General features: G+C 39.1%; 1 long non-coding RNA gene across 1 annotated transcript in view; it reads right to left on the bottom strand.

Moving 5' to 3' along the window:
- LOC102199090 (uncharacterized) overlaps nt 1-9855 on the bottom strand; it is a 13982-nt gene that overhangs the window by 1874 nt on the left and 2253 nt on the right. Inside the window, exons 2-3 of the long non-coding RNA XR_311820.1 lie at nt 5345-5435; nt 386-436 (exon numbers count right to left, since the gene is read on the bottom strand). This is a non-coding gene — a long non-coding RNA (uncharacterized LOC102199090). The remainder of the gene's footprint in view (nt 1-385; nt 437-5344; nt 5436-9855) is intronic.

The following is a 9855-nucleotide window of genomic DNA, read 5'->3' as shown; positions in this document are numbered from 1 at the left end:
CACTCGATGCAAATAATCCACACACTGTAGTGAGAGGCAGCAATCAGAATATAACTGATGTAAAATGCCTCCTGCTGCAGGGCAGTTTCTCCTGACCCAATTCCACCTACATTTTCTGGAGTTTATTACCATCCATTCACAATTATATCCACACCTACCAACAGTTTAGAAACACCAGTTTAGCTAACAAACAAACAAACAAACAAACAAACAAACAAAACTTCACACGGAGAGGTTTGAACCAAAAGTGAGAAAAGCGTGCAAGAAAGAAAAACTTCAGACGATGCCCTAAATTAAAATTTTTTAGGAGTTTACCATTTTGATTTAGATTTATTATATAGTAATATCTATTAACGTTTATTAAAACAGACTTGGATCAACTTACCAGCTGTCTTTCCATGGACCTGAGCACAGCTTCCACATCTAAAACCCAGCTCTGTGTGGAGCAGGAGGTGGGTGCGGGTTGTCAAAGGGGACACAGGGAAAGCAACAAAATGAAGTATTTCATCATTTAAAGAAAGATGTTGCAAACGTAATTGGCTCATGCGCCTTTTGATCACAGCAGACACAGATCTGAGCATACAGAGAGCTTTCACATTTTGGTTGATAAAATATTAAAGAGGCTCCGGGAGGCAGCAACCTTACTGCACCTCTAATGCACACAGGTGGTCTGCTTCAGTTTAGATGGAAAGGGCAGCCTTCAGTGTAACCAATTTAAACAACATACCTCACTTTACAGGACACGTTTTCTGTTTGAAGATGCTCTACATTTGTCTCAAGGTCATGTTAAGTGTGTAAGGAGGTCCAGCATAAGCACAGTTTTTCAGCAATTCCAAATGTTTTCTGGTTTTTGTCTCTTGTCTCATTGATTTGGAGTAAACCTTTACAACAAGGGACACAAAGTTACTCATTAATTTGTTTTTTTTAAGTAATTGTTGTTTTAGTTGGTCATCAGGAAGAAAGTGATTTATGCATCATTACTATTCTTTTATACAGTATATATAACACCAGACTGGACCCCGTATTGTTTCCTTCAGAGGGGTGTTAATTCTTTGTAACTCAGACTCAACAAGATGCTGGAAATATTCAGAGTTTTTGGTCCATGTTGACGTGACAACATCACACAATCATTGCAGATTTGTTGGCTGCACATCCATGATGTGAAACTCCTGTTTCACCACATCCCAAAGGTGCTGTGCTGAACTCAGATCTGGTGGCTGTGGAGGCCATTTGAGTGCAGTAAGCTCATTGCGATGTTCAAGAAACCAGTTTGAGAGAATTTGAGCTTCGTGATTTGATATGTTGTCCTGCTGGAAGCAGCCATGAGTCAACTGTTGTCATAAAGTGATGGACCTGGTCATCAACAACACTCAGATAGGCATAACTTATGTCCAGTTGGTGCAAAGAGGCCCAAAGTGTGCCACAAAACATTACACCACCAGGCTAACCTTTTGACACAGGGCAGGATGGATCCCTGCTTTCATGTTGTTGAAGGCAAATTCCGACCCTACGATTTGAGTGTCGCAGCAGAAATTGAGTCTCATTAGACCAGCCAACATTTTAACAGTGTTCCAGTTTTAGTGAGGCTGTGCAAGTTCAGAGATGCTCTTCTGCAAACTGTGATTCTAATGAGTTACTGTTGTCTTTAGCTTGAAGTAGTCTGGTTACTCCTTTGACTTCTTGCATCAAAGCATTCTCACCCTGAGAACTGAAAAGTTTCTAATTTCAGATCATTCTCTGCAAACCCCAGACAAGGATATGTGCAAAAAAACCCAGCAGAAATACTCAGACCGGCCATGACCAGTGACTTTTATAAATAAAAAGGATAAATTAGAGTCTGTAATACCAATGTGTCAGCACTGCAGCTGTACTCAATTCGTTGAAGCAGAATCTTTGTCATCGGTAGTAGTTTAGTGAATGAGTCGCCCATGGCAACTTGGGAAAAATGGTGCTTTTATAATTGACACAGCCTCCCGGGTGGAAGGGGTTAAGGTATTTAATTTCCACTTAAATTAAAAGTTCACACACAGCTGGAGACAGATCTGTGCCGATGGGCTGATTCGTCCTCGTCTCTCTTAATATTTGCTGTGAGCACAGCATGGTGCAGTTCTGCTTCATGGTCACTGTGAGGTAATTTACTTGTGTTCACAGCTTCATTAACCAAACCAATTAATACTTTAATTGGTACATTTTTTAATATCAGCTCAGTCAAAAAACACAAAAAATGTAGGTGGGCTTTAAGAACTTGCCCGATTGTAAGGCAGCGTTTTATCCTGTATTGGTAAACATATATATATAAGCATGTATAGACAAGACATCATTTAAAGGATGATCTCGAGCACTTGACTCCTGCTGTCAGGTGATTTGCTGGACATGTTTTGTGTCCATTTTATGCTTTTGGAGGAAAGGGTCCATGAAAAACAGTACACAATTATTCTGAGTGTTCACCTATGGTGAAACATTTTTATCCTATTTGAAGTGATGTCTTTAAATCTAACAATGCCAAAAGGGCACATGGGCCAACTGAACGAATAGATGAGTATGAAAAAGATGAGAATTATATGCTATGGCCTTAAATGTCACCAGTTAAACACCTATGGCAGATTTGTACTGATATAATTGACACCATTCTTCATCACCAAGTGAACGAATGTGTGTTGAAAGACTCTTTTCTCCCACATTTTTACTGGTTCTGTAGAAAACAAACATTTCTGGAGTCTGGCTTTTACCCAATGTACACGAAGGGAAGGCTTTAAAATTTTTTTATAGCAAGTAGGTTGGCCTGTGTAATGCCTTACTCATCAAGGACAGTAACAAGTTACCAAAAAGTCACAAGCTTTGCAGATTTTAAGGAATATAAATGATGGAAACTACCAGGATGAAAATGAGAGAGTCGTTTATTCTGAGAAACAGTTTTTGTTACGAGTTATTTTTCAGATATGGCATAACAGTTTGCTAATCTATGGATACATCCAAACTATCCTGCTCTCCTTCACTGGTTCAGGTGGGTTTGCTATCCACAGAACTACAATATTTTGATTTGGAGCATTCAGCCATTTTCTCGTCCGTCAAGCACTCAAACCGAATGTCTGAACCTGCAGTTCCTGTTGTAACTAACCAGAATTACTACTGCAACAAGGCCTCATCAGTAAGATCAAATTCTCCTCAATTTTATTCATAAAGTGCTAATTCACAACATCAGTTGACTCAAAGTGCTTTATATTGCAAGATAAAGACCCTTCAATATTAAAAATAAAATGCAACAATCAAACACCCTCCTATGAGCAAGCACTAGCCAACAGTAGGAAGAAAAAACTAACATGGAAGAAACCTTCTGCAGGCTTTAATGAAGTAGAATAGTAAGGTATTATAAGATCTTTAAGTTATGACAGAGCCAGATTTAACAGGTAATAAATGAAGAGAACCCTCTATGGAAGAAATATGCTCTCTTTCCAGTCCTTGTCAGTACTCTTGTGGAGGCATTTTGGATCTGCTGAAAGCTTTTTAAGGAACTTTTAGAACAACATGACAAAAATTAATTACAATAATCCGGGAAGTAATAAATGCATGAACTAGCTTTTTAGCTTTAGTCTGAGACGGGATGTTTCCCATTTTAACAGTACAGAGCAGATGAATGAAGGCAGTTCTCCGTGTTTGTTTAATGTGCACATTGAGGGACATATCCTGATCACAAATGACTACGAGATTCCTCACCGGTGGCCATGGTAACGTCATATAACAAAAGCATCTGGTTATACACCAGTTTCTACAAACTGCGTACCTAAATTTTAACTATATTTAGAAATTAGAAGTCATCCAGGCCTTTATTTCTTTAAGACATTCCTCTAGGTTAACTAGTTGATTTTTGTCATTGGGCTTAATAGATAGATAACGCTGGGTAAAATCTGCATAGCAATAAAAATGTATACACAGTGTTTTCTAATAATATTGCCTAAGGGAAGCATGTATAATGTAAAAAATATTAGTAAAACTAACCTGTCTCATGATGGTTTTTAATGGTTAGCTTAGTCAGTTCAATCTGACAAACACTAACAAGCTCAATGCATTAGTACTTGTGATGATGAGCCTTAAATTCATTAACTGCTGTATCCTTGAAAGAAGCAGCACGAGAAAAGTCATATGCAAATTATTCATATAATTTGCAGACATAATAAAGGCGCAGTGACACTGACTGATCTTCTGATCGATAATCAGTGTGTTATTGAATTGACCAAAATAGAGAGCATGCCATCTAAATTACTGAGTATTGACTGTGCTGGCAGTAGTCAGCAATGTGCAGATGCTCTCAGTTTGTTCTGTACCTAGAAAACAAGACTAGAAAATGCTCAGGACAGCTTGTGGAAAAACAGTCTTACTCTGTGGCTTTGTCTCTTCTCTATGCTCCACTCGCTCAGATCCCTCCAGTGCCCTGGCAATAATGCATCGGCTGCCCTGCTGTCTCCTCTCTTAGCCATGATGTCGCCTCCACGCAGTGTGCTGGGTCACAGCACTGACCACAACCAGCTCCTCAAAGGGCCAACACAGTTTTCACAAAGTGTAACACGAGTCTGGAAACTGATCTCTGTTAACACAGAGCCAAACTGTCGGTGGTAGTCATTGTTTTCGGACGTTATAAGGTAGCAGTATAGACAGTGCTGCCTTGTTACGGTCCCATTATCAGTCCAACAAAAGCTGAGAGAATGCACATCTTTTAATGATAGATTGCCTTTCAGTGCAGCGTTTCTAAATAATGGAAGATGCTTCAGCTGGCTTTGGGCTGTGATCATTAGAGGAGGCTGGGATGCGGTATGAGGGTTTTGCAGAATAATGCAGGTCTCACCTTTCCAGCATGTTCCTATTGAGTCTGAACATTCAAACTATTCATACTGGAAGCTATGGACAAATAAAACACATTTAAACAAACAGGGCACTGAATATAGGAGCTGGATGTTCCTCAAAATATTTTTGACGGGAATATGAATTGGTGGCTGAAATAAAGACTTAAAATTTTTAAACCAGGTTGAGAGGCTAACACAGAGGGAAAGGCAACCATTCTCAAATTAACCAATTTAGAATCACCATTCAAGCCTTAACTCACTAATTAGATGTCTGCCCAGGAACAATATCAAAAGTAGTAAAAACTATATGAGCAAACTAAGACTACTGGTGCAGGTGAATCAGAGAGAAAAACAAAACAAAACAGGAAAACAGCACAGCCAGTTGTGCTTCTTACATCAAAAAGTTGTTTTACAAAAGGGTTCACCGATAAATGCCACAACAGAAGCTTTTATCTGTGATTATTTAATGGAAATGATCTGTGGCACCAAAATCCATTAATGCTTACCTGAGTTGGATGTCCATTAAGTGAGTGTCACTTGTCAGTGTCTTTGCTCTCCACCGATGGTGACTCCTTCTCCCGCGAGCCTTTTGGAAAGCTGTGAAGGAAGAGGGAGTGGGGGAGTGGTAGAGTGGGGGACAGGGGGGGGGGGGTCAGAGCGAGTACTTGTGAAGGTGATAAGTGATGAGATAATGGAGGTATAAGATCAGCATTCTGGGAAGAAGAAAAAAAAAAGTTCTGTTTTGCTGGTCAGCTTGCACTTGTTTGTTTTCTTATAATGAGAAGGATCTTTTATGATGCGAACCTAAATGGGAAGTGAAATGTTCCCGCTTTGATGTAATTTTCTCTGCACAATAAGTTTCTGGAACAACAACCATGGTTTTGCTGCAGTTTTTAAAGACGCGTTGTTAACTGAAGGAATTGCTCAGAGACCACGCAGAAAACACGCTCAACACCCTAATGATGACTGTTCAATCCCTTCGAGGACAAAATCAGTGCATTACACTTGGAAAACAGCTATTAGGGTCTTCATAGGAAATTTTCACAACTAACTTTGGATTGTTTTAGAAAACATAGGGAAAAAAAGTCAGATCTTTCTCCCACAGCAGGAAACAGGCTGCTTCAGATGTGCTCGCACCACCAAACATTGTATATGTTTTGGGTGATGATGCTGTTGGATCGAGCGGATAAGGAGCACAGAGAATATATTATGCTGATATAACATAACCCATCATAATATGGCTTATATGCCATACAAAGGATGTTTTACAGGCTAACCAGTATCAAATTCTCACATATCAGGTCTACGGTGCCAAAACCCCCAACCCCGGATGAAAATGGTCCCCAAAAAGCCTAAAATGGTTAAATACAACAATGAATTATACTGCAAAACTATAATTCTTAGGGTTAGGGTAAGATGGCTTTACACTTTGGGCTCATTGTCTTCATTTTCCCTAAGCAGACCTCAAATTCCAACATGAACTTCTATGAGAAACAATCTTAGGCTGAGGCTCACAACCCTTTGATTCAATCTTCTTCGCAGATCATTGGGTAGAAACAAGTGAACATATTATGCTTTTGTTTATTTTCTGTGACATAATAGTAACTATGGTGGATGGAAGTACAAATATTCTCTATGAGCTAAAAGCTCTGGCTTCAGATTGCTCTAAATAAAATGTTGTTGACCAACTGAGTATCACAGTAAATGTGTATTAGACATGGCGGTCCACTGTTTCTGTCAGGGCTCGGTGTGCGGGCAGGCGGAGACAAGGATCCAAACGCAGGACTCGGAGACTGAATTGCAACTGAAAAACGTCAGCTTTATTGCTAGCGATGAACAAAACATGAACTGAACAATGACACTGAGCACAGAAACACACAGGCAACTCTGAAGGTACGACGCGACACTGACACAAAGAAACACGGGGCTTAAATACACTGAGGAAGTCATCAAGGATGGGAAAAAGGAGGGAGACACAGCTGGGAGAGATTAGGGCTAACGAGACAGGGGGAGCAAAGCTAGACACGCTGACATGAGACAAACCGTCACAATAAAACAGGAAACAAGAAACAGAGACGCAGACTTGACACTGAACTAAACCTATACTAAGCACGAGACAACCTAAGCACTAATACCTCACCATGAATAACTGAAACATAGATTTATAATAATAATAATAATAATAATCAACAAAGCATCAGAGAACCAGAAAATAATCCATAAGGCTCTATCACCTGCTGTTAAAACCTTCTGTTTGCATGGTGCAGCCAATCAGAAGAAAGTTGGCTTATGATAAGAGAGCAGGGGGATAACAGCCTGTTTAAGACTAAGGAAAAGTGTACCACCTTGAAACAAGATATAGATAATTTTGAACTGCAACTATTGCAAATGTTTTCTAGTAGAGTGCAAGAACAAAAAATATTCTTTTGTAAATTAGCATAATGGGTTCAATTAAAAGTGTGTGAAAATGTATAAATCAAACAGACTCTACAAAAGGGAGTTTGGTTTGGTACTGGCATGATGTGAAATGTGCATAAACTCTGGATATAGGTATGTTTGTGTGAAAATGGATCGATACACGTCTCAGTGGCAGTATGTTTAATATTGTGTCATAGGAATTTTTTAGCTTGTGTGAATTTGTTTCATATAATTACCAATTCATTTAAAAATCAGCTCTCAAAACTTAGAAAACCTTTTCCATTAACCCACATTCAATTTAACCTCACAGGAAATAGAGTACGGTGTAATTGGGGTGTTTGTTCTGTATTTATTTAACGCCAGAACAAAAGGATGCGTATTATTGGATGTGCCGGCATTACTGAGAAAACTGACAGTTTAAATCCAAGGCAATTACTGAGCAAAATAGTGCTCCTCAGAAAAAGGCCTAAATCCATCACAGGATATATTAACAGGCTCATATTAAACTCCTATTCAGATATCATACTTGAGATAATATCTGCGTTATTATGAGACTGTATTTAGAACTCTGACTGGTGTTAATAGTCAGGAGGCCACATTTCAGATCAGTTTTAATATGTAGCACCAGTCCTCAACAAAAGGGAGCTCAAGGTACTTTTAAAAAATATATGTCTTACAGAGAGCTACCCAGCAACCCCATATGAGCAAGCACATGACAGCAGTGGGGAGGAAAAACTCATTTCTAACAGGGAGAGATCTTAAGCAGAACCAGGCTCGGGAAGTGCAAAGCAATCTGACGTGACTGAGGGTGATGGGAAGCACAGCAGTAACCCTCTTAAACTAGAACACAGTGATTAAAGCGTGCCTGAACAACCCCAAATGACATTCAGGTACTTCCAGTTAACAGAACTTGAATCTGATTGGCAGGTCAATGCCTGGTAATGTTAAATGAGGTGATTTTTCATGTGCAGCCTGGCATTGATTGTAGTGGTGACATGGAGATGCCGTCTCAAGAGAATAATGACATCCCACAGCTTAAAGTCTCAACACGTCCTTCTTCCTTCCTATTACTGTGATGTGTTCATGGTGCAAATGTCAATAAAGTTGTGGTTGGAGCTAGCTAGCTCCATGACAGCGGAGTTAGCAGAAACAGATTTTTATTTATTTTCCAATTTTCATTGGCAGTCATTTCAAATGCTTGAACCAACATCTCCAAACACGCAAATTCTGCTCAGTAAAATTAGATAAACCCGAAAGTCTAGATAAATATAGATACAGACAAATAAATATATGGATCTAGATACATTAATATAGAGTTAAAAAAGTTTAAAAAAAACAACTATCATGTATAGATCCTGAATCTATACATAATGTGTTACTGAATTATGGATGAGATTATCTTTGCAATTGTAGTCTTTTGGTGCAAAAGCAGCTCTCACCATAATTTTGGTATTTCCAGTCAGCTTTTACTTCTTTCTAGCTAAAAATAGCATCCAGTTCTCAGAAATTCCCTTCAGTGAAAGAAACCACTATGAAGCTGACTAATGGTGAAAGTCAACAACATTTCACAGTAATCATTGCTTGTTTTCCAGCACACAGTCACCTCTGAACAAGTCCTAAACTGAACTGTTGTTCACACTAAATAATTGCTATGTTCATCTGTAAGTGATGAACATCATTATGAGGTAAAGATCCAGAGACAGACCAAGCCCAGGGACTGCACATTTGAAGGCAAGAAGAACTCACGTTGCTGTCCGTGCTTTCTCATACTCTGGCAGTAGGCATAAATCTTCAACCGAGGTGCCGCACCACATTATACATAACCGTGTGGACAAATCAGTATGTGCCAACCTGAGAATGAGCACATCTGAAGCAATGAATCCTAAAAAAAGACCCCTTCTCATCGAGGGCAGGTGATGAAAGCAAAATATATTCCATTGCTTTTTAAAAAGTTACCTGATTCTCAAAGATTCTGAGACATGGGATCACATAGAAGTCGCATGATGCTTATGATTGTATTGTTGAGCAAGGTCAGAGAGTAAAGACATTTTGTGCTTTTTTTTTCCCCATTAGATCACTACTTAGAAGGGATGGTTTCCTAGAGACTGCTGAAAATAAACCAGAAGTCAGGATTTAAACCAAGAAGCATGTTAGTGACAGCAAATGCGCACTTACAGTCATTAAAACTGCATCACAAATATGTGTGTGTATGCCTTTGTCTCTGTGAGAGGGCAACAAAAAATTGGTGTAAATACCACTAACGACTACAATGAATACATGAACAAAATCTTATATTCTACATTTGCATAAACGATTAAACATTATTTTCTGGAGCATTTCAGAATGAATTTGACTGTTAATAAGCATCACTTTAAAGGCAGTATATAAAGCTGTCGCTCAGCTTTGTGTTTATATTCTTCCATTCTATAAACTGCTAAACCTTGGTGAGCCTCTTCAGTTCATTCTCCATTTGCTGCTGCTGTGTTAGCTCGTCCCCCCCAAAGGCAACTTACTGATGATTGGCTTCCCCTTGTAAAAAGGTGTGAAGAGCAGGTGGGCAGAGCTGTTGTGTTCGCAGATAAAGCCATGTGCTTGAGAT

This window comes from Pundamilia nyererei, unplaced genomic scaffold, assembly GCF_000239375.1.
Source record: "Pundamilia nyererei isolate P.nyererei 1_Seehausen unplaced genomic scaffold, PunNye1.0 scaffold00068, whole genome shotgun sequence".
NCBI classification, from domain to species: Eukaryota; Metazoa; Chordata; class Actinopteri; order Cichliformes; family Cichlidae; genus Pundamilia; species Pundamilia nyererei.
This window is presented reverse-complemented; position numbering and strand designations above follow the sequence as displayed.